The 22906-nt window shown below is 38.3% G+C and overlaps 2 non-coding genes across 2 annotated transcripts; one reads left to right on the top strand and one right to left on the bottom strand.

Moving 5' to 3' along the window:
• Positions 1–207: 207 nt before the first annotated feature.
• LOC130983902 (small nucleolar RNA R71) lies at positions 208–315 on the top strand. The gene has a single exon (XR_009087871.1). It is a non-coding gene; the product is annotated as a small nucleolar RNA R71 (small nucleolar RNA).
• Positions 316–22121: 21806 nt separating this feature from the next.
• LOC130932207 (small nucleolar RNA R71) lies at positions 22122–22229 on the bottom strand. Its single transcript, XR_009067368.1, has one exon. It is a non-coding gene; the product is annotated as a small nucleolar RNA R71 (small nucleolar RNA).
• Positions 22230–22906: the final 677 nt, after the last annotated feature.

Genomic DNA, 22906 nt, shown 5'->3' with positions numbered 1-22906 from the left:
AACTCCTTTCTTCTGATTAGTCCCATTGTTCACAGGATTCCTTTCAGAAGTGTACATAAATTGGTTATTTGCAACCATTTCAATCAGCTCTTGAGCTTCTGTAGGCGTCTTCTTCAGATGAAGAGATCCTCCAGCAGAGTTATCCAAAGACATCTTGGATAGTTCAGAGAGACCATCATAGAAAATACCTATGATGCTCCATTCAGAAAGCATGTCAGAGGGACACTTTCTGATTAATTATTTGTATCTTTCCCAAGCTTCATAGAGGGATTCTCCATCCTTCTGTCTGAAGGTTTGGACTTCCACTCTAAGCTTACTCAATTTTTGAGGTGGAAAGAACTTTGCCAAGAAGGCATTGACTAGCTTTTCCCAAGAGTCCAGGCTTTCTTTAGGTTCAGAATCCAACCATATTCTAGCTCTGTCTCTTACAGCAAAAGGGAATAGCATGAGTCTGTAGACCTCAGGGTCAACCCCATTAGTCTTGACAGTGTCACAGATTTGCAAGAATTCAGCTAAGAACTGATGAGGATCTTCCAATGGGTTTCCATGGAACTTGCAATTCTGTTGCATTAGAGAAACTAATTGAGGCTTAAGCTCAAAGTTATTTGCTCTAATGGCAGGGATAGAGATGCTTCTCCCATAGAAGTCGGGAGTAGGTGCAATAAAGTCACCCAGTACCTTCCTTGCATTGTTGGCATTGTTGTTTTCGGCTGCCATGTGTTCTTCTTCTTTGAAGAATTCGGTCAGGTCCTCTAAAGAGAGTTGTGCTTTAGCTTCTCTTAGTTTTCGCTTCAAGGTCCTCTCAGGTTCAGGGTCAGCTTCAACAAGAATGCCTTTGTCTCTGCTCCTGCTCATAAGAAAGAGAAGGGAACAAGAAAATGTGGAATCCTCTATGTCACAGTATAGAGATTCCTTGAAGTGTCATAGGAAAAGAAGAGTAGAAGACAGAAGTAGAAAATTTGAACTTATCAGAAGGAATGGAGTTCGAATTTTGCATTAAGGGATAGTGTTAGTCCATAAATAGAAGGATGTGAGGAGAAGGGAAGTAATTTTCGAAAATTAAGTGAAAGATTTTAAAAATATTTTTGAAAAACATTACTTAATTTTCGAAAATAAGAGTGGGAAAGAAGTAAAGTGATTTTTTGAAACAGATTTTGAAATTTAGAAATTAAAAAGATTTGATTGAAAACTATTTTGAAAAAGATGAGGTTAAGAAGATATGATTGGTTTTAAAAAAAATATGTGATTGAGAAGATATGATTTGAAAACAATTTTAAAAAGATTTGATTTTAAAAATTAATAACTTGGCTATCAAGAAAAGATATGATCCAAAACATTAAACCTTTCTCAACAGAAAAGGCAACTTACTTGAAATGTTCAATCAAATCATTAATTGTTAGCAAGTATCTTTGAAAAAGGAAAGAAATTGATTTTGAAAACATTTGATTGAAAAGATATGATTTGAAAAAGATTTGATTTTGAAAAACTTTGAAAACTTGAAAAAAAATTGATTTGAAAACAAAATCTTCCCCCTTGTGCCATCCTGGCGTTAAACGCCCAGAATGGTGCACATTCTGGCGTTTAACGCCCAAAACTCTACCCTTTTGGGCGTTAAACGCCCAACCAGGTACCTTGGCTGGCATTTAAACGCCAGTCTGTCCTTCTTCACTGGGCGTTTTGAATGCCCAGCTTTTTCTATGCAATTCCTCTGCTGTATGTTCTGAATCTTCAATTCTCTGTATTATTGACTTGAGAAGACACAAATTAAAAATATTTTTGGATTTTTAATAATAAGGAATAATCAAAATGCACTAAAATCAAATAACAATGCATGCAAGACACCAAACTTAGCAGTTTGTATACTGCTGACACTAACAAAATGAGAATGCATATGAGACACACAAAACACTCAAGTCAAGAGAATTTAAAGATTAGAGTAAGAAATCATCAATAACATCTTGAAGATCCTTAAGACACATGAATGAATGCATGCAATTGACACCAAACTTAAAATGAGACTAGTGTCTCAATAAGAAACATAACATATTTATGATTTTGTAATTTTTTTGGATTTTTCGAAAATTAAGTGGAAAAGAAAACAAAGGTATCAAAATTCTTAATGAGAATTCCAGGAATCATGAAATGTTAGTCTAAAGCTTTAGTCTAAAGGAATTAGACATAGCTAGCCAAGCTTCAGCAGGACATTGCATTCAAGAGCTAAATTGATGAGGATCAATCAGCTTTGGTGATGATAAGAACATCACCTTGAAACACTAGAATTCATTCTTAAGAACTCTGAAAAAAAATACCTAATCTAAGCAACAAGATGAACCGTCAGTTGTCCATACTCGAACAATCCCCGGCAACGGCGCCAAAAACTTGGTGCGCGAAATTGTGAACAATACTTTTCACAACTCTCATAATCCCCAGTCATGAACTCCAAAAACTTGGTAGCTCAATTCCATGGCATTACACAACTTCGCACAACTAACCAGCAAGTGCACTGGGTCGTCCAAGTAATACCTTACGTGAGTAAGGGTCGATCCCACGGAGATTGTTAGTATGAAGCAAGCTATGGTCGTCTTGTAAATCTTAGTCAGGCAGACTCAAATGGATATGATGATGAACGAAAATAATATAAAAGATAAAGATAGAGATACTTATGTAATTCATTGGTAGGAACTTCAGATAAGCGCATGAAGATGCCTTCCCTTCCGTCTCTCTGCTTTCCTACTGTCTTCATCCAATCCTTCTTACTCCTTTCCATGGCAAGCTCGTGTAGGGTTTCACCATTGTCAATGGCTACCTCCCATCCTCTCAGTGAAAACGATTGCATATGCTCTGTCACAGCACGTGGAATTCAGCTTTCGGTTCTCGGTCAGGCCGGAATAGAATCCATTGATTCTTTTGCGTCTGTCACTAACGCCCCGCCTGCTAGGAGTTTGAAGCACGTCACAGTCATTCAATCATTGAATCCTACTCAGAATACCACAGACAAGGTTTAGACCTTCCGGATTCTCTTGAATGCCGCCATCAGTTCTCGCCTATACCACGAAGATTCCGGTTAAAGAATCCAAGAGATAAACATTAGAGCCTCGTTTGCTTGTAGAACAAGAGTGGTTGTCAGTCACTTTGTTCATGAGTGAGAATGATGATGAGCGTCACATAATCATCACATTCATCATGTTCTTGGGTGCAAATGAATATCTTGGACAAAGAACAAGCGGTATTGAATAGAAGAACAATAGTAATTGCATTAATACTCGAGGTACAGCAGAGCTCCACACCTTAATCTATGGTGTGTAGAAACTCCACCGTTGAAAATACATAAGAACAAAAGTGATCATTGGTTTCGGCTCCAGAGAGGGAACCAGAAGAACCAAGATGAAAATACAATAGTAAAAGGTCCTACTTATAGAAAACTAGTAGCCTAGGGTGTACAGAGATGAGTAAATGACATAAAAATCCACTTCCGGGCCCACTTGGTGTGTGCTTGGGCTGAGTAATGAAGCATTTTCGTGTAGAGACTCTTCTTGGAGTTAAACGCCAGCTTTTATGCCAGTTTGGGCGTTTAACTCCCATTTTGGTGCCAGTTCCAGCGTTTAACGCTGGGATTTCTTGAGGTGACTTTGAACGCCGGTTTGGGCCATCAAATCTTGGGCAAAGTATGGACTATTATATATTGCTGGAAAGCCCAGGATGTCTACTTTCCAACGCCGTTGAGAACGCGCCAATTTGGCTTTTGTAGCTCCAGAAAATCCACTTCGAGTGCAGGGAGGTCAGAATCCAACAGCATCTGCAGTCCTTTTCAGTCTCTGAATCAGATTTTTGCTCAGATCCCTCAATTTCAGCCAGAAAATACCTGAAATCACAGAAAAATACACAAACTCATAGTAAAGTCCAGAAAAGTGAATTTTAACTAAAAACTAATAAAAATATACTAAAAACTAAACCAAATATACTAAAAACATACTAAAAACAATGCCAAAAAGCGTACAAATTATCCGCTCATCATGAGGCTTCTTGAATTGTTTCTTGTGGTAGCCTCGACAAATGATCAGCAACTCGGTTTTCAGTGCCCTTCCTGTCCCTTACCTCGATGTCAAACTCCTGTAGGAGTAGTATCCACCTGATAAGTCTTGGTTTAGCATCCTGCTTTGACATCAAATACTTAAGGGCAGCATGGTCAGTATAGACCACAATTTTGGATCCTATCAAGTATGATCTAAACTTATCAAATGCATAGACTACAGCTAACAATTCCTTCTTTGTTGTGGTGTAATTTTTTTGAGCCTCATTCAACACCTTACTTGCATAATATATGACATGATGCAAGTTTCCCTTTTTTTGTCCAAGTACAGCACCAATTGCAATATCACTTGCACCACACATGAGTTCAAAAGGTAGTTCCCAATCCGGGGGTATGATGATTGGTGCTGTTGTGAGTTTGTTTTTTAAAGTTTCAAAGGCATGCTGGCAGTTTTCATCAAAAACAAAAGGATTATCAATCATTAACAGATTACTCAAAGGTTTGGCTATTTTAGAAAAATCCTTGATAAACCTTCTATAAAATCCTGCATGCCCTAAGAATCTTCTAACAGATTTCAAATTAGTTGGTGGAGGGAGCTTCTCTATAATTTCCACCTTCGCCTTGTCAATCTCTATCCCTTTTCTTGAAACTTTGTGACCAAGAACAATCCCCTCAGGCACCATGAAATGGCACTTCTCCCAGTTCAAAACCAAATTAGTTTCTTGGCAACGTTTCAAGACAAGAGTTAGATGTTTCAGGCAAGTATTGAAATTGTCACCAAAAACAGAAAAGTCGTCCATGAAAACCTCTAAAAACTTTTCGACCATATCTGAAAAAATGGAGAGCATACACCTTTGAAAGGTGGCTGGAGCATTGCATAGCCCAAATGGCATTCTTCTATAGGCGAAAACTCCAAATGGACATGTGAATGAAGTCTTTTCTTGTTCCTTTGGATCTACCACTATCTGATTATACCTAGAATAGCCGTCCAGGAAGCAATAGTAGGCATGGCCGGCCAATCTTTCAAGCATCTGGTCAATGAAAGGAAGTGGGAAATGATCTTTGCATGTGGCATCATTCAGCCTCCTATAGTCAATACACATCCTCCATCCTGTCACAGTTCTTATGGGAATGAGTTCATTTTTCTCATTAACAATGACTGTCATCCCACCCTTCTTTGGTATCACTTGAACTGGGCTTATCCATGAGCTATCAGAGATATGATATATTATCCCTGCATTCCACAACTTCATTACTTCCTTCTGGACAACTTCCTTCATTGTGGGATTTAACCTTCTCTGAGGTTGAACCACTGCTTTGGAATTATACTCCAAGAGGATTTTGTGCATACACACTGCAGGGCTGATGCCTTTCAGGTCATCAATGGTCCATCCTAAAGCATCCTTGTGAGCTCTGAGTACATCAAGAAGTTCTCCTTCTTCTTCCTTTGTCAGGGATGAATTGATGATCACTGGAAAACTCTCTGATGTGCCAAGGAATGCATATTTGAGATGGGTGGGTAATGGCTTCAGTTCTTGTTTTTGCACTTCTTCCTTCTTGCTTGGTTTCACCTCCTTGTCAATAGAGATCTCAGCTGTTTGTTCCTCTACTGTCTCTTGATTATTTTCCTCTTCTTGCTCATGATAATTAGTGTCTAACATTTCTTCCACCAGGCTCTCTATCATATCCACTCTCAGGTAATCCTCTTGCTCAGGAGGGTGTTGCATTGACTTGAAAACATTTATGATCATTTTCTCATTGTGTACTCTGAAGATCATTTCTCCTTTTTCCACATCTATAATAGCTCTTGAAGTTGCTAGAAATGGTCTTCCCAAGATGATTGAATTGTTTCCTTCATGTTCGGTGTCTAAGATCACAAAATCTGAAGGGAAGATAAACTCCCCAACCTTCACTAACAGATTTTCCACAATTCCATTAGGTGTCTTGATTGATCTGTCGGCCATGACAAGTGACATCCTAGTGGGTTTGAGTTCTTCTATAGCAAGCTTCCTCATCATGGACAGGGGCATTAAGTTGATACTAGCTCCAAGATCACAGAGAGCTTTGTCCAAGGTTAGTTTGCCTATGGTGCATGATACTACAAAACTCCCTGGATCTTTAAGCTTTGGTGGGATTCCTTTTTGGAGCACAGCGCTACATTCCTCAGTGAGCAGCACAGTCTCCTTCTCCAGTCAACTCCTTTTCTTGTTGATGAGTTCCTTTAGGAACTTGGCATATAGAGGCATTTGCTCCAATGCCTCAGCCAAGGGTATGTTGATCTCTAGCTTCTTGAAAGTCTCAAGGAATTTGTGGAAATGTTGATCCTTTGCTTCTTTTTGGAATCTCTGTGGATAAGGTAGTGGAGGTGTAAGACTCTTCTCCACTTGCTGCTGTCCTGGATTTGGTTCTTCCGTGATCTGCTTTCCCTTCTTTAAATTCTGTGGTTGGTTGTTCTCTTCTGTGAGCTTTTCTGGGATATTCTTGCTTGTTATGTCCTTGTTGTTAGCTCCATCTTTCTCTGTTGACTCTTTGTCATTCTCCATGAGTTTCTTGATTGCCCCTTGGTTGCCATCCACCAATGTCTTTCCACTCCTTAATTTTACAGCTTTGTATTCTTCTTTTGGATTAGGAATGATATCACTTTGTAGTGAGCTTGAAGGTCTCTCAATAGAAATCTACTTGGAGATTTGTCCAATCTGCCTTTCTAGGCTCTTCATGGAAACTTATTGGTTCTTTGTTGTCAATTCTTGGTTCTTCATCATCTTCTCCATGAGCATCTCCAGATTAGTAATCCTCTGAGAGTCTTGTGAGATTGGTTGGTTTTGGGGTGTTGATGGATGATGTAAGTGTTTTGGTTAGTTGGTTGGTTATTGAATGGATAATGGTTGGAATTGGGGTAATTGTTTTGGGATTTTCTGTAAGGAATTTGGTTAATTGGCTGCTGGTTGTGATTTTGGTTATTTCTTGAAGTGTTTTGAGCTGAGTTTCTTTGCCATGGTTGTTGGTTTTGGTTGTGGTTGTCTCCCCACCTAAGGTTTAGGTGGTTCTTCCAAGATGGATTGTAGGTGTCACCATACACTTCATTTGATCCAGAATTTTGGTTGTGCATATAGTGCACTTGCTCTTGTTGCTGTTCTTCTTAGTTATCTTTATTCTGCCCCCAAGGAGTTGATGGTTGGCTTGTGGCACTTACTGATGCAACTAGAAGGCTATCAATTCTCTTGGCCATTTGCTCAAATTGTTGCTGAATCTGCTGCTACATCACTGTGTTGAGCTAAAATTGTATCCACTCCTTCCAATTCTAGCACTCCCTTTCTCTGTGATGGTTGGCGTTGCCTTTGGTGAGCAAAGAAATATTGGTTGTTGGCCACCATATCAATGAGGTTCTGAGCTTCCTCTGCAGTTTTCATCCATTGCAATGATCCTCGAACTGAGTGATCAAGTGCCTCTTGAGCCTTCAGAGTAAGTCCTTCATAGAAGTTCTGCAGCTTGTCCCACTCAGTGAACATCTCTGGTGGACATTTCCTCAGCAAAGCTTTATATCTTTCCCATGCCTCATATAGATTTTTAGCATCCATTTGAGTGAATGTCTGCACCTCAGTCTTCAATCTTATGATCCTTTGAGGGGGATAAAATTTGGCAAGAAACTTGCTCACCAAATCATCCCAAGTGTTGATGCTCTCCTTTGGAAATGTTTCTAGCCATTGAGTGGCTTTGTCCCTGAGAGAGAATGGGAACAACAGTAGCTTGTATATGTCAGGGTGCACTCCATTGCTTTTAACTGTGTCACAGATCCTCAAAAAAGTGGATAGATGTTGATTCGGGTCCTCCAATGGCCCTCCTCCAAAAAAGCAGTTGTTTTGGACCAATGTGATGAGTTGTGGCTTTAGTTCGAAGTTATTTGCATTGACATTAGGGGTAAGAATGCTACTCCCACAATGTCTAGCATTTGCAAATGTATAGGAGGCCAGTACTCTCCTCTGTTGTGGGTTATTGTTGGCCCCTCCTTCTGGCTGATTGAGATTTGATGGATCTCCTTCCATCTCTTGGAATTCCTCCTCAGATTCTTTCTCTCCAACAATGTTCTTTCCTCTTTCAGCTCTTCTTAATCTTCGAAGAGTTCTTTGGTCAATTTCAGAGAGAATAGGAGAAGTTCTCCCTGTACCTGACATACAAACACGCAACAAGAAAAACACAGAACCAGAACCAGTGAAACTTCAATCTATTGCTAGAATGAAGTTTCAGTTAGCTTAAGCAAAAATTCAAACAGTTAATGGGTTAATTAAAAATTAAAGAAACAGAAAAGAAAAAGTGCTTGATCTAGACCTCCACTTCACTTAATCATTGTCAATCTATTTCAATCCCCGGCAATGGCGCCAAAAACTTGATGTGTGGAAAATGATCCAACAAAAAACTCACCGGCAAGTGTACCGGGTCGCATCAAGTAATAAAACTCACGGGAGTGAGGTCGAACCCACAGGGATTGAAGGATTGAGCAATTTTAGTTCAGTGGTTGATTTAGTCAAGCAAATCAAGTATTGGTTGAGTGATTTTGTATCCAACAGTAAGTAAATAGCAGGAAATGTAAAGGGATAGGGATGAATTGCAGAAATTAAAGAGAATTGAAAGTAAATGTGCTGAATCTTAAAGGACAAGAAATTAAATGACTGAAACTTAAAGTGCAAGAAATGTAAATTGTGGTAACTTAAAGTGCATGAAATATAAATTTCTTGAATGGAAAAGGGATTTGAGGACTGGGAATTCAGAAATTAAGCAAGGGAAATTAAATTGCAACAATTAACAAAGCAAGAGAAGAATTGAAATTATCTAGATCTCAAACAGAAATGGAAATTTGATTTCAGCAGTAGTTCAACAGAAGAACCAAAAGGAAAATTGGATCTCAGGACTCGAGAGACTAGATAGCAGAGTCTAGATCTCAATTACCTTCCCAGATCCAAGTTCACAAAGCAATTAAAGAGAAATTAAAAGTTGCAATAGTAGAGGAAGTGGAATTGAACTCAATTATACAGAAGGGAAATTAAAGAGATCTTGAATGGAGATTGAGACAGAAGTTCCTCAATTCTTCACACCCAAGACTCAAACAAGAAAAGTAAAAAGTGCTCAAGCAAGAACAAAGAAGAAGAGAGATCAATTTTCCTTCCCAATTCTCTAAGATCTCAGTTCCAGGCTCTCAAAGAAAATGAAGTCTAAAGATGTGAAAATTCAAAAATCAAAAAAAGGTCCTAATTACATCAAACTATCTCCTATTTATACATTTTCTATTCTTGGATTTTGGAATTTGGATGGGCTTTTGATTTGGTGAAGAAATGAATTAAATTGGATTTTTAATCCAATTTTCAGCCCATGAAGAATTTAGCTTCCAGGAGGCTGCCCTGCCCTTGTGGAGGGCAGAGCAGGGAAATTGTGTGTTGAAGCCTCGTCCGTGCTTGTGCTGCATGTGTAGCATCAGGATGCTGCCCTACCCTTGTGGAGGGCAGGGCAGTATTGCCATGGTGCGCCTTGCCTTGCTGCCCGTGCGTCCATGTTGCGCGCCAAGTGCTCATGCCCGTGTGATACGTGAAAATTAAGATTTCACGTACAACTGGCAAGTATACCAGGTCGTATCAAGTAATAAAACTCACTAAGAGTGAGGTTAATCCGACGGAGATTGGTAGATTAATCAATTTTAGTTAAATGGTAATTTTTAGTCAAGCAAACATGGTTTTGATTTCATGAGATTTGATTGTTGAATGTAATTGCAAACAGTTAATGATAAATTGCAAGAAAGTAAAGATTGCAGAAATTTAAAGTGCAGAAATTAAATAACAGAATGATAAATTGCAAGGATGTAGAAGGGAGTTGGGTGATGGGTATTCAAAGAACTAAAGAACAAAAGAGATGAGGATTAATGATGGAGAGATCATTAGGGATCAGAGATGTAAATTGTCATGAATTGACTTTACTCATCTCCTTCTCAATCATGGGTATAGATCCATGGCGGATTGTGAATAATTGAATCCCAATCTCTTGGCAACTCAATTTCTCTCAACATAATCAATTACCACTCTCATGATCTAATTGGTCATGAGAAGAGGTGAAGTTCAAATTTCTAATCCAAAGCCACACAACTTCCAGGATCTCAACTAAGGGAGGTTACATCTCACATACCAACCCAAAGTGTATTAATCAAAGAAGTTGTGAAAGGAGAACTCCAAACTAAATTATATGCATTCTTTCTCAAGTTCACCATACAATTCATGTAGATTCAATCCTTCTCTCGAATGTAATTGAATCTGTGAAGAACAAGAGTTTCCTATTGGATGAACCACTTGAATTGAGAAGGAAAAGATTTGTTGTCAACCCATTCAAATAAACAGAGCTCCTCCCCCTAATGAAAGTGGGGTTTAGTGAATCATAGCTCTAAATTCAACAACAAGTATAAAAGTAGACATTAAAAAGTGAGTAGTAAAGAAAATGAAGAATGAAGAAGAAGAAGTTCTTAGAAAATTGAAATTTCAAATTGCTTCCGAAAGTATCTTTTACAAAATCTATCTAAAAGTTTCTAAAAAAAATAAAAAAAAAAACTAAAAAGTGTAAAAAATAAAAATCTAAGTGTGAAAAATTCAGAAGTTCCGAAGCCCCCCCCGAGAGAGGTTTTCAAGTACAAAACTCTACTCTATTTATACTACTCCTAAAACTCATTTGGAGGTCTTCAATTGGATTAGCAATGTGGGCTTTTCCTTTGTTAAATTCCTGGTCCAATGAAGGAGGTATTCCCCTTTGAAAGTGGTGAAGAGAACAAGAGCAAGTCCTCATCAATCCTGGTCCATCTGGGCGTTGTTGCCAAAAACGCCAGCTTATAGCACATTGGCAACGTGCAGGGAATTTCCTGGGCACCAGGCTTGGGCGTTGTTGGCCTAAGTTATTACCAAACACTTGACTCAGTTTTGATGTCTAAAGTTGCCTCTGGTTTGAGCTTCAATTTTGTGCTTCACTATAGACTATTATACATGGTTAGAAATCTCTGAATGTCAGCTTTCCAACGCAACTAGAAGCACCTCAATTGGATCTCTATAGCTCAAGTTATGCTCCTTTGAAGAAGGTATGGTCAGGCTGCATGGCGTTTTTTGGTGAACACGACCATGATAACGCCCAAGGTTTCTGGGGCTCTAAATGAAGCTGGCTTTTAAACCTTCAAATGAACTCCAATACCTCACTATGATATATGGTTGGAAAGCTCTTGATGTCTACTTTTTAATGCCACTGAGTTCACCTCATTTGGAGTTTTCTAGCTCAAGATACATGCCCTTGAAGAGAGCCACATCAAGCTGCCTGGGCGTTGTTGCCCACGTTGCTGGCAAACACGCCAACAACAACGCCAGGCTCTCTTTTCTTCTTGGTGTGGGCGTTGTTGCCCACGTTACTGGCAAACACGCCAGCAACAACGCCGAGATCCCTTCCTCCTCCTTGCTTGGGTGTTGTTGCCCACGTTGTTGGCAAACACGCCAGAGACAACGTGCCAACATCTCCCCTGGTAGCTTCCTGGCGTTGCCAACTTGGTCTTCACGTTTGCAACGTGCAATGCACCTTCCCTGGTAGCTTCCTGGCGTTGCCAACTTAGTCTTGACATTGGCAACGTGCAATGCATCTCCCCTGGTAGCTTCCTGGCGTTGCCAACTTGGTCCTCAAGTTGGCAACGTGCAATGCTCCATTTCCTTGTTCTTGGGGCTTAAATTTGTCTCTAATTTGAGCTTCTATTTCATGCTCCATTATAGACTATTATATATCGTTGGAAAGCTCTGGATGTCAGCTTTTCAACACAATTGGAAGCATGTCAATTGGATCTCTGTGGTTCAAGTTATTCATCCTTGAAGAGGGGAAGGTCAGGCTGCAAATTCTGTTGAACATGCACTAGCACGTTGCCAACTTGGTTTCCAAGTTGCCAACGTGCTATCTCATCCTGGTTGCATCAAATGGGCATTGCCAACTTGAGGATCAAGTTGGCAACGTGCTTCTCCTTCTTGCTCCAAGATTTCCTTGCACCATTGTCTTCTTGCTACCTATCATAAACCAAAGAACTTTTCTCAAAGTTTTGCCATCTTATGCATTAAATTTCAAGGAAATCATTCACCTTAACTTGCATATAAGGTTTAAAAACCAAGGAAATCATTTGCATAGATTATGTCAAATTTCACTTAGTTCTTGGTTTATGAATGCATGGAGGAAAAGTTCACAAATTTGTCTATTTATTTCAAAGAAAATAAATGAAGCTAAGCTAAAACTAACTAAACTAACTAGTTAAAATGGTAAATATGCGAATGCATCACCGAGCCAATTTGTGTGCTGGCCTTGCACCAAGAAATGCTGCCCTGCCCTTGTGGAGGGCAGGGCAATGTTGCCAATGGGTGAGGTCCCAAGTTCGAAACTTGGTGGAGGCACACGCTGCCCCTTTTTCCTTGGTTTTCTTGGCACTAAAGTAACGCCTAGTTCCTTGCTTCCCCAAGGTGCTGTGTTCGATTCTTGGAGATTGAAAACAAACCAATTTTTGCTTGTTTTCCTTGTATTTGAGCGCTACTTCTTCCCTTCTTGTTCTTGGGTTCGAAACCCATGGGTGGCACTTGGAGACAATTTCCTTTGAATTTTTCTTGCATGGAGCCCGATATTGCTCTTGAGGAGGGCAGGGCAGAGTTTTTGCTTCCTTTGGTCCTTGGCATAGAATTGTGCTCCTCTCTTATGGAGGGCAGGGCAGTGATGTTATGGAAGCTTGGTTCATTATGCTGCTCTCTTGGAGGGCAATGTGCTCTTGTGGAGAGCAGTGTTGCTTCCTCCTTCAATGTTGTGCCACACTTCTCCTTCTTTCACCACACCATTTTCTTCCTTTGGCCACACTTCTTAAGCCACGTTTTTCTTCTTTTCTTCTTTTTTTCACCTACAAGAAATCAAAACAACCAATCAAAGTATCACTAAATTCACAAGGTTTATAAATCATTAAAAATCAATTAATTTTAGCCCAAACCTCATGATTTAGCATCAATTAAATGGTGGTTGTTTGATTTAAAGAAGTTATGCATTTTCATTCTAAATTACTTACTTAGGATGCAAGAAAGTGCATAAAGACTAGTGAAACAAGTGAAATTAGCTTGAAAAATGGGTATATGATGACTTGTCATCACTCATGATCCATATTCTAAAACCTATAACCCTAGTTGGAGGAACCACCCAAACTTTGGTTGGGGGAACCAACAAAACCAAGGTCAAGATCAGAAACCTCATAATCCCAACCAGTACACCTACCAACAATCCAACCCTAGATCATATCAACACCCATACAACAATCCCTTTCAGCCACCATACCAAGCCAAAGGCAATCAGCCTCAACATCCAATTCCCACTCCACCATCAGAGGACAAACTATCCAGGATTGAAACTATGCTTTATAAATTGATGCGTGAGTGATGAGCGGATAATTTATACGCTTTTTGGCATTATTTTTAGGTAGTTTTTAGTAGGATCTAGCTACTTTTAGGGATGTTTTCATTAGTTTTTATGCTGAATTCACATTTCTAGACTTTACTATGAGTTTGTGTGTTTTTCTGTGATTTCAGGAATTTTCTGGCTGAAATTGAGGGACATGAGCAAAACTCTGATAGAAGGCTGACAAAGGATTGCTGATGCTGTTGGATTCCGACCTTCCTACACTCGAAATAGATTTTCTGGAGCTACAGAACTCCAAATGGCGCCCTCTCAACGGCGTTGGAAAGTAGACATCCAGAGATTTCCAGCAATATACAATAGTCCATACTTTATTCGAATCAAGATAACACAAACTAGCGTTCAACGCCAGTTTCATGCTGCATTTTGGAGTCAAATGCCAAAAACACGTCAAAAACCAGAGTTAAACACCAAAAACATGTTACAACTTGGCGTTTAACTCCAACAGAAGCCTCTGCACGTGTAAAGCTCAAGCTCAGCCCAAGCACAAACCAAGTGGGCCCCGGAAGTAGATGTCTGCATTAATTACTTATTTCTGTAAACCCTAGTAGCTAGTCTAGTATAAATAGGACATTTTACTATTGTATTAGACATCTTGGTTTCGTCTTTTATCTCAGCATCCATCTTTGGATGTTTAGTTCTTAGACTTTGGGGGCTGGTCATTTGGCCATGCCTGGACCTTGATCACTTATGTATTTTCAACAGTGGAGTTTCTACACACCATAGATTAAGGGTGTGGAGCTCTGCTGTACCTTGAGTTTTAATGCAATTACTACTGCCTTTTATTCAATTCAAGCTTATTCTTGTTCTAAGATATCATTCGTACTTCAACCTGATGGATGTGATGATTCGTGACACTCATCATCATCCATCCTTATGAACGCGTGCCTGACAACCACCTCCGTTCTACAAGCGAGTGCTAGAGTGTGTATCTCTTGGATTCCTGATGCACGACGCATGGCTGCCCTCGCCTGACAACCGAGCCTTCCATTTCGTGAGATCAGAGTCTTCGTGGTATAAGCTAGAATTATTGGCGGCCTGATAAACCACTATTTTATGGTTTATATTGTGTTTACTTATGTGGTTTTATCATGATCCTTACCCACTTATTCATTAATTTAGCATGCATTTATATTTCCTTCCTGAAATTATTACATGATTGAAAACTACTTCCTAGAGACTTTTAATTATGCATTTTATTTCTCCTTTATTCGATTCGATGCCATAATCTGTGTGTTAAGTATTTCAGGCTTTATAGGGCATGAATGAGTTGGAGATTGGAAAAGAGGCTAGCAAAAATGGAAGAAACACGAGAAATTGAGGAGATAACCAGCGAGAAGTGACGCGGCCGCATGGCTCACGCGTTCGCGCGAAAGAGGAGAAATCGCAGTGACGTGGCCGCATGGCCCATGCGATCGCGCGGATTGGAAAAGCACAAGTGACGCGGAAGCGTGGACGACGCAAACGCGTGGCAGGAAAAAACGCGAATGACCCGTCCGCATGGATGATGCGATCGCGTGACGTGCGCAATCTACATAATCGACAGAATTCACTGGGGAGCGATTTTGGACCCTATTTTGACCCAGTTTTTGGCCCAGAACAGCAGACTAGAGCCAGAGAACATGCAGAACCAAGGGACAACAATTCATTCTAGACAGTTATAGTTTTAGATCTAGTTTTTACTCCTCCTCTAGGTTTTTCTCTCTACACATCCATAGTTCTTAGAATTTTATTTTTCTACCACTTTTTGCATTGGGATACTAAGAAGAGTTATTACCTCATCAAGACTTCGTCATTCTAGTTCGTTTTCTTCACTTGGCTTTACTCTTCCATGTCCTTTGCTTTGTTTAATTTTACCATTGGAATATTTTTAGGATTATTTAATACAAGGATTACTTTTATTTTTAATTGATTATTTTGATTTTTATTTACAACAATGAACACCTTCTTATCCTTCTGCCTCGTATTGCTGAATTTGTTGAGCCACAAATTGCACAAAGACATTGGGGATTCTTACAGAGACAGCCACGACAGGTTAATCTTTCTTGGGTTGTTGAGTTCTACTCCAACTTCCACCTGCCAACTCTGCAGTCCGTTTATTTACGCCAGAAGCAAGTTCCCATTACAGAAGAGGCCATTCAGCAAGCCTTAGATCTCCCCCTTACTCCAGAATGATTGGACGCTTTTCAGAAAGCCGCGATCAAGCGCCAGGCATACACCTTTGACTGGGACGCTGTTCTCAGAGTTATCGCTCGACCTGGCAGTAAATGGATCTTTGGATACCATTGTTCCCGTCCTAAGGGAATCTCGGCTTCCGCACTCACCTTAGAGGCTCACGTATGTGCACAGATTATGTCCCATTACGTCTTCCCGAGTAGTCATGAGTCCTCCTTCACGGCAGTCATGGCCGTTCTACTATGGTGCATCCTCACAGACCAGCCTCTTAATTTTCCAAGACATATCCGGAATGCTATGGAACATGTGCAGATCGCGGGCAACCTACCTTTTCCCGCATTGGTCTCTGATCTTATCTCAGCAGCCGGAGTATCCTACAGAGCTGGAGACACCAAAACCATTCTTCCACGGGATGATCAGTATGTCCCTAACGGGAGATATCTCAGGCCACAACTTGCCACTACCAGCCAGTCCACAGAGGATGCTGCAGCTCCTCCACCATCTACTAGTCAGCTGCTGCACCAAATCCTGAAGCGATTGGACCAACAAGAAAAGAAAGCAAAGCTCCGAGAGCGCCACAACCACCGCTGTTTCAAATACCTCAAGGAGCTACTTACAGGCAATCACCGACCCAATGACGATCCAGGCACTCCGGACTCCACTTCTTTCACCAGCACAGGGAGCCACGACGGTCCCGACTGTGGAGACACTGCCACCAGCCCACCACTGTTCCTGACAGATGGCACCGCGGACGGTGCAAATCCTTAAGTGTGGGGAGGTTGGTCAGTACCTGACTTCCGGAGGTAATTTCTCTTCCCTAGCACCAATAAATTAGGATATTTTAGTTAGATTTTCTTTCTTTTATAGAATAGGATAAATTGCATAGTAATAGGTTAGTTGCATGCATGTTCTACTTGATTGAAAAGACAATACGTTTCTTCTAAGACTCTATCTTTGGAACAAAATTTCACTAATTTTAATTCAAATTTTTTTTATGATAAATCTGCTTGAAGTTGTATTTGGAACATGATTTTTGAGCTAAAAAACACACAACCTGTGAAGATTTGAGCCTTTATGCATGGTTACATTATGTAACCATAATTATTTTATTCTTGTGTGTTTACTTCTCTATGATTGTAATCTATATTTTGTTTCATCCTATATGTCCAATATTTATTATGTTTGTATGCTTGCATATGATTGAGGCCATTATTTGTTTAAACTCACTTATCCAAATTAAGCCTACGCTTTTCAATTACCTTTGTTAACCACTTTGAGCCTTTAAATCCCAATTGTTCTATATTTTACCACATTACTAGCCTTAAGCGGAAAAACAATTGTATATCCCAAATTGAATCTTTGGTTAGCTTAAGATAGAATTGTGTATGCTAGTTAAGTATGGGAAATTGTGGGAACAAAAGTTATTAAGGGAATGTGTCATGATAATACAATGGGAATTTGGATACCTACTCATGTGAAACTATAAGAATTAAAAATCTATGTACATTGATAAGCTATGTTTATTTTTATGTCTATATTAAAAAAAATCAATAAATAAATAAGGGAACAAAATTACCCCAATGCTGAATTAAGAATTCAAAGATCGATGCACATATGATAAAAAAAAATTTTGATACATGAGTATGGAATGTAAAAGGGAATTCTAGGTAGCTAGGTAAGAATTCTAAGGTTATATAAAATATATAGGTTGGGTTAAAGCTTGGGTTAATTAAAGATTCAATTTATAAACTCACTTAACCATATATGTATCCCTACCCTTACCTTGGCCCCATTACAACCTTGAAAAGACCTCATGATGTTTGTATTGGTATATTAACTGTTGTTGATTGGTTAGGAGAAGAACAAAAGTTAGAGAGCATGATTAGAGAAGGATAGAGTGATTACCCTATACACTAGAGAGATTAGAGCGTACATACATCATCAGTGAGGGTTCAATGCTTGAATTTCCATGTTCCCTGCTTTCATGAGCTATCTTCTTGCACTTTTATCTGTCTTACTGTATAATGATAGAATTAGTGGAATTTGATTTGTAATTGTTTTGAAGAGCTTATTTACTTTTGATCAAGTGGGCAAGAATCATATAGTTGCATTCATATATAGGTTGCATTGCATTGCATGAGTTTCTACATGTTCATACTTATTTATCTTATCTCCTTCAGTTAAGCATGAGGACATGCTAATGTTTAAGTGTGGGGAGGTTGATAAACCACTATTTTATGGTTTATATTGTGTTTAATTGTGTGGTTTTATCATGATCCTTACCCACTTATTCATTAATTTAGCATGCATTTATATTTCCTTCCTGAAATTATTACATGATTGAAAACTGCTTCCTAGAGACTTTTAATTATGCATTTTAATTCTCCTTTATTCCATTCAATGCCGTAATCTGTGTGTTAAGTGTTTCAGGCTTTATAGGGCATGAATGAGTTGGAGATTGGAAAGGAAGCTAGCAAAAATGGAAGGAACACGAGAAATTGAGGAGATAACCAGCGAGAAGTGACGCGGCCGCATGGCTCACGCGTTCGCGCGAAAGAGGAGAAATCGCAGTGACGCAGCCGCATGGCTCACACGATCGCACGGATTGGAAAAGCACAAGTGACGCGGAAGCGTGGACGACGCGAATGCGTGGCAGGAAAAAAACGCGAATGACGTGTCCGCATGGATGATGCGATCGCGTGACGTGCGCGATCTGCATAATCTGCAAAATTTGCTGGGGGGCGATTTTGGACCCTATTTTGACCCAGTTTTCGGCCCAGAACAGCAGACTAGAGCCAGAGAACATGCGGAAACCAGGGACAACAATTCATTCTAGACAGTTATAGTTTTAGATCTAGTTTTTACTCCTCCTCTAGGTTTTTCTCTCTACACATTCATAGTTCTTAGGATTTTAGTTTTCTACCACTTTTTGCATTGGGACACTGAGAAGAGTTATTACCTCATCAATACTTCGTCATTCTAGTTCATTTTCTTTACTTGGCTTTAGTCTTCCATGTCCTTTGTTTTGTTTAATTTTACCATTGGAATATTTTTAGGATTATTTAATACAAGGATTACTTTTATTTTTAATTGATTATTTTGATTTTTATTTACAATGTCTTTCTTTAATTCTGTTTCATATGTTATGAATTTTACATTCACAATGAGCGAGTAGTTCCCTAACTTGATGGGGAGTTGATTGAAGGGAACCCTTTAGTTGAAAAGCTTAAAAGAAAGATTGTAATTGGGTTTATTGTTGGATTGTCCTCTAGTCACTAACACCAATCCCTTTTAATTAAGTGGGTTGCAACTTGTGAACGAACGTAGCATTCCAACTTGTTTGACTTTTCCTTACCTAGTAAGAGATAACTAAACAAGATAACCTTTAATTATCAATTAATCTAGAAAGTAATCCAACAATAATCGGGCTTCCAACTAATCAACTCCCAGTCAAGGCTTTTATTTACATTATTCAAATTCTCCAATTTAATTTCCTGTTTACTCTACTCAAACCTTTTTGAAAACATCTGATTAATAAAAAAGCACACTTTTCTGTAACTCGTTGGGAGACAACCTCGGATTCATACTCCCAGTATTTTAATTTTAAATCTCTGTGACACCTTTCTAAATTGATAAGTGAATTTCTAGCGAGTTAAGAACTATACTTGCAAGTATATATTTTAATAAATTTTAATTCGCCAATTTCTGCCCGCATCACGGCCATTCTTGAGAATCTGGAAAGTCTAAGCCTTGTCTGTGGTATTCTGAGTAGGATTCAAGGATTGAATAACTGTGACGAGCTTCAAACTCACGATTGTTGGGCATGATGACAAACGCAAAAGAATCAATGGATTCTATTCCAGCATGATCGAGAACCGACAGATGATTAGCCGTGTTGTGACAAGAGCATTTGGAACTTTTTCACTAAGAGGATGGGATGTAGCCATTGACAACGGTGATGCCCTACATACAGCTTGCCATGGAAAGGATTAAGAAGGATTGGATGAAAGCAGTAGGAAAGCAGAGATTCAGAAGGAACACAGCATCTCCATACACTTATCTAAAATTTCTACTAATGATTTACAAAAGTAACTCTATCTTTATTTTATGCTTTATTTATTATTATATTCAAAAATTCCATAACCATTTATTATCCGCCTAACTGAGATTTACAAGATGACCACAGCTTGCTTCATACCAACAATCTCCGTGGGATCGACCCTTACTCACGTAAGGTTTATTACTTGGACGACCCAATGCACTTGCTGGTTAGTTGTGTGGAGTTGTGACAAAGTGTGATTCACATTTGAGAGCGCTACCAAGTCTTTAGAGCCATTGTTGATGATTACAATTTCGTGCACCAAGTTTTTGGCGCCGTTGCCAGGGATTATTCGAGTTTGGACAACTGACGGTTCATCTTGTTGCTCAGATTAGGTAATTTTCTTTTCAAAAAGTTTTCAAAAATCTTTCAAAAATTTTTTCTTTGTTTTTTGTTTTTCCAAAATCTATTTTTGAAAAAATAATAAAAATACAAAAAAAACCAAAAATATTTTGTGTTTCTTGTTTGAGTCTAGTGTCAAATTTTAAATTTGGTGTCAATTGCATGTTTTAAAAACTTTTGCATTTTTTTGAAAAATTCATGCATGGTGTTTTTCATGATCATCAAGTTGTTCTTGGTAAGTCTTCTTGTTTGATCTTCATTTTTTCTTGTTTTGTGTCTTTTTGTTGTTTTTCATATGCATTTTTGCATTCATAGTGTTTAAGCATTAAAAATTTCTAAGTTTGGTATCTTGCATGTTTTTTCTTTTCTTAAAAATTTTTCAAAAATAAATCTTGGTGTTCATCTTGATCTTCAAAGTGTTCTTGGTGTTCATCTTGACATTCATAGTGTTTCTGCATGCATTCTTTGTTTTGATCCAAAAAGAAAAGAAAAAAACACAAAAATGACGTTTTACTTTTCTCTCTCTCCTCATTAAAAAAATTCAAAAATAAAAAAATAACTTCTCCTTATTTCTCTCAAAAATTCGAAAATTTGAGTTAACTTAGTCAAAAAATTTTAAAACATAGTTATTTCTTATAAGTCAAGTCAAATTTTCAATTTTAAAAATCATATCTTTTCAAAATCTTTTTCAAGAATCAAATCTTTTTCATTTTTTTTATTATTTTCGAAAAAAAATTTTTAATTTATTTTCAAAATATTTTTCTTATCTTTATTTCAAAATTGAAACTTTACTAACAATTAATGTGATTGATTCAAAAATTTGAAGTTTGTTACTTTCTTATTAAGAAAGGTTCAATCTTTAAATTCTAGAATCATATCTTTTAGTTTCTTGTTAGTCAAGCAATCAATTTTAATTTTAAAAATTTAAATCTTTTTCAAAATATCTTTTTCAATTATATCTTTTTAAAATATCTTTTTCAAAATCAATTTTAAAATCTTTTCTAACTTCTTATCTTTTCAAAATTGATTTTCAAATCTTTTTCAACTAGCTAATTAACTTTTTGTTTGTTTCTTATCTTTTTCAAAACCACCTAACTACTTTTCCCTCTCTAATTTTTGAAAATACCTCCCTCTTTTTCAAATTTCTTTTAATTAACTAATTATTTTAAATTTTAATTTTAATTTTATTTCTTCTTTTAATTTTCGAAAATCACTAACCCTTTTTCAAAATTTATTTTCAAAATTTTCTCTCTCTCATCTCTTTTCTATTTATTTATTCATCTACTAACACTTCTTCTCTACTCAAGAATTCGAACTTATCCTCCCCTTGTGTTTGGATTCTTACCTTTTCCTTCTTCTATTCCTTCTTTCTTCTACTAACATAAAGGAATCTCTATACTGTGACATAGAGGATTCCTCTTCCTTTTCTGTTCTCTTCTTTTTCATATGAGCAGGGACAAGGAAAAAGGCATTCTTGTTGAAGCTGATCCTGAACCTGAAAGGACTCTGAAGAGGAAACTAAGAGAAGCTAAATTACAACAAGTCAGAGACAACCTTACTGAAATTTTCGAACAAGAAAAGGATATGGCAGTCGAACCCAACAATAATAATGCACAGAGGATGCTTGGTGACTATACTACACTTACTTCCAAATTTGATGGAAGAAGCATCCCAATCCCTGCCATTGGAACAAACAATTTTGAGCTGAAACCTTAACTAGTTGCTCTACTGCAACAAAACTACAAGTTCCATGGACTTCCATCAGAAGATCCCTACCAGTTTTTAACTGAGTTCTTGCAGATCTGTGAGACTGTTAAGATTAATGGAGTAGATCCTAAAGTCTACAGGCTCATGCTTTTCCCCTTTGTTGTAAGAGACAGAGCTAGAATATTGTTGGATTCACAACCTAAAGATAGCCTGGACTCTTGGGATAAACTGGTCGCGGCCTTCTTGGCTAAGTTCTTTCCTCCTCAAAAGCTGAGCAAGCTTAGAGTGGATGTTCAGACCTTCAAACAAAAAGATGGTGAATCCCTCTATGAAGCTTGGGAAAGATACAAGCAGATAACCAAAAGTTATCCTTCTAATATGCTTTCAGAGTGGACCATTTTGGATATATTCTATTATAGTCTATCTGAGTTCTCTAAGATGTCACTGGACCATTCTGCAGGTGGATCTATTCACCTAAAGAAAATGCCTACAGAAGCTCAAGAACTTATTGACATGGTTGCAAATAACTAGTTCATGTACACTTCTAAGAGGAATTACGTGAATAATGGGACACCTCAGAGGAAGAGAGTTCTTGAAATTGATGCTCTGAATGCCATATTGGCTCAGAACAAAATGTTGACTCAGCAAGTCAACATGATTTCTCAAAGTCTGAATGGATGGCAAAATGCATCCAACAGTACTAAGAGGCATCTTCTGAAGAAGAAGCTTATGATCCTGAGAACCCTGCAATGGCAGAGGTAAATTACATGGGTGAACCTTATGGAAACACCGATAATTCATCATGGAAAAATCATCAAAATTTCTCATGAAAGGATCAACAAAAGCCTCAACAAGGCTTTAATAATGGTAGAAGAAATAGGCTTAGCAATAGCAAGCCTTTTCCATCATCTTCTCAGCAACAGACAGCGAATTCTGAGTAGAGCACCTCTAGCTTAGCAAACATAGTCTCTGATCTGTCTAAAGCCACTTTAAGTTTCATGAGTGAAATGAGGTCTTCCATTAGAAATTTGGAGGCACAAGTGGGCCAGCTGAGTAAGAAA

Source organism: Arachis stenosperma, chromosome 5 (genome assembly GCF_014773155.1).
Source record: "Arachis stenosperma cultivar V10309 chromosome 5, arast.V10309.gnm1.PFL2, whole genome shotgun sequence".
NCBI classification, from domain to species: Eukaryota; Viridiplantae; Streptophyta; class Magnoliopsida; order Fabales; family Fabaceae; genus Arachis; species Arachis stenosperma.
The sequence above is the reverse complement of the archived record's forward strand: the minus strand, read 5'-3'. Positions and strand labels throughout refer to the sequence as shown.